Here is a 2,785-nt window from a genome sequence, read left to right as displayed (position 1 = left end):
ACATACATACATGCATGCATATATATATATATATATATACATATATATATATATATATATATATATATATATATATATATATATATATATTAACAAGCAGGTGAGATACACATCACAGAATATGACACAATGCAAACATTTTATTTCTGAATGCTTAGCGTACGTGTTGATTATATTATTTAAAGTTTTTCGACAATGTTTTCAATTTGAGCGTTTTATTACACAAAGATTTATTTTAGAAGCTTTTCAATCTCGGGGATCTACACATATTTTCTAAACGGTATACTTTGGTACTATGCATTCGTTACGCCAACTATAAACGGGTAGAAGTCATCAGTAATTTCAGTTGAAGTCTTAGTACAACTCGCATTGCATATTTTAATTTCAACTCCCAGATGTTCTGTTGCAAGTGAATTTTACATAATACTTTACCCACTCCGACACTAGTCATAGTATCCAGTATTCCAATCTCATAATGCAGCCCGTTTTCGCACAGGGGTACGCACATTTACTTCTCTTTTAATTAATGTTATATTTTCTCATACTTGAGTCAGCTCACTTCAACCCGCTTTAATAATGGTAATAGCAAATAAAAACCCATTTTAATTTTAGTCCCTTCACAAAACTCTAAATAACCGTTTCTTTTACTTTAAGTAGTACTTACCTGCGAGACAACATGTAATTATTTAACTTACTAACCACATTAGTTTCATACATTTTACTTTCATATTGCATTACAGAATACGGGATGCTAAATGGCGGAATGGCACTCGTGTGAACAGATTAGTATTATGAGCATGAGAACAGTTTTCTGTATCGATACCAGACACGTTATCCGAATCAAGACCTTTACTCCCAACATAAAATACAAACAGTATTGTTTTAACGTTTTCACTTATTGTTCCTTTTATATTTTGCTTGAAATCCTCGTCCATTATTTATTAAATTTTAATATATCATATTGCAAATGGCATATAATTATCTCTTCCTTAAGGCGATTAGGTAAGAAAAACACACATATTATTTATAACTGGCCGTAAGCCAGTTGATGCTTTTAATCGCTTTACTGGTATGTCTTACGTTTTTATGCAGTAACAACATCGTCCTTATTTTCTCCTTGCTTATCAGTGCGACAATCTTCCTCTTAGTATTCACCATCTTTTTCGTCTTATTTGATTTCTTCTTTCTCCGCTTCTTTATCTTCTTTATTTTTATTTATTTATTTTTTTTATTACATTTTCACCCCAAACAAGGAAAATTGCCACTATCAGGGGCAACAACTACTGGGGTACTATGTAGGGATTTGGGCAGCAAGATGTCGGTTCACGTTGCACTTGAACTTCTGCACGTCAGTACTGTTGGGGAAGCAGGGACCTGGAATGGAATTCCAGAGTCTAGCGGTTCTGGGGAAGAAACTACTGGAGTAGAAAGATCTTTTACATCTAGGGATCTCTACAGTGTGGGGGTGGGATTTAGAAGCCAGTCGGGTTTGTCGAGGGTGCTCACGTCGTGGGGCCACAAGTGATTGCAGTTCGCCAGAGCATTCACCACTAAAATACTTGTAGAAAAGGCAGAGGGATGCAACATTTCGTCGATGGAACAGGGGCTGAAGCTTAGATGCCAGTTCAGGCCTATCAGATTTGCGACTCTCTTTTGAACCTTGTCAAGGAGCGAGAGACTAGTAGCAGATGCACCAGCCCAGATGTGACAGCAATACTCCATACATGGGCGAATGGTGGCCTTATAGAGGAACATGATACTTTCGGGTGTAAGTAGTTGTCTAGCACGGAAGAGAGAGCCCACCTTTCTTGCAGCGGCCCTGGCAATGCTTTTAATGTAATTGTTCCAACTCATGTTTCCTGTGAACGTTAGGCCAAGGAGTTTGAAAGATGTACTCTCAGATAAAGAGTCGTTGGCCATTGCTATAGGTGGCAGAGTGGGTGTCTTGTAATTATTGAATGAAACTAGTTTAGTCTTGGCAGCATTGAACGCGACCAACCACTTTTGTCCCCATTCCACCACAGATTGGAGGTCTTCCTCTAGTGTTTCTGCCATTTCTTTAGAAATGTGTTCATTCGTCTTCCTGTCGTGCCTATCATAGAGTGTAGTGTCATTTTTACGTGTCTTGTTCTTCAACTTACACCGTCTTTCTGTACTGCGTTTAGTCGCGTGCATGCGTCTCTATAAATCATTCTGTCGGTCGGTCTGTCGGTCAGCCTGTCCCTAACACTTTTGTGCTTGGCCTTTTTGGTTAAGATCGAAGGTATGTTGTTAATAGGTGCTTTTCTTAGCTTTTTAAGCTTTCCTCAATCTTTTGGCCAATATCAAAGTGTAGTATCTGTTCCGGCAAATACTGCAAGCAAAGACCATATGTGGGGGCGACCCCACATATAAGACCTTGGTCAAAATCGTGGCAACCCTTCATGCCAATTGTCACTATCCAGCGTCCCTACTCCCCGGGGAATTGGTCCCCATTTCCCCTTCACTCCTCACTTTAAACTTTAAAAATCGGCCTTGTGCCTAATTTGCTCAATGGGGGAGCAAATAAATACCTCAAAGTGTAGTATCTGTTCCGGCAGATACTGCAAGCAAAGACCCTATGTGGGGGCGACCCCACAGATAAGACCTTGGTCAATGTAGTTGCAACCCTTCATACCAATTGTCACTATCCAACGCCCCTACTCCCCGAGGAGGTTGTCCCCATTTCCCCTTCACTCCTAACATTAAAAATCGGCCTCGTGCCTAATTTGCTCGGTCCGGGCGCAAATAAATACCCTTTTCTTAG

This window comes from Euprymna scolopes, chromosome 13, assembly GCF_053919585.1.
Source record: "Euprymna scolopes isolate OS-2025 chromosome 13, ASM5391958v1, whole genome shotgun sequence".
NCBI classification, from domain to species: domain Eukaryota; kingdom Metazoa; phylum Mollusca; class Cephalopoda; order Sepiida; family Sepiolidae; genus Euprymna; species Euprymna scolopes.
This window is presented reverse-complemented; position numbering follows the sequence as displayed.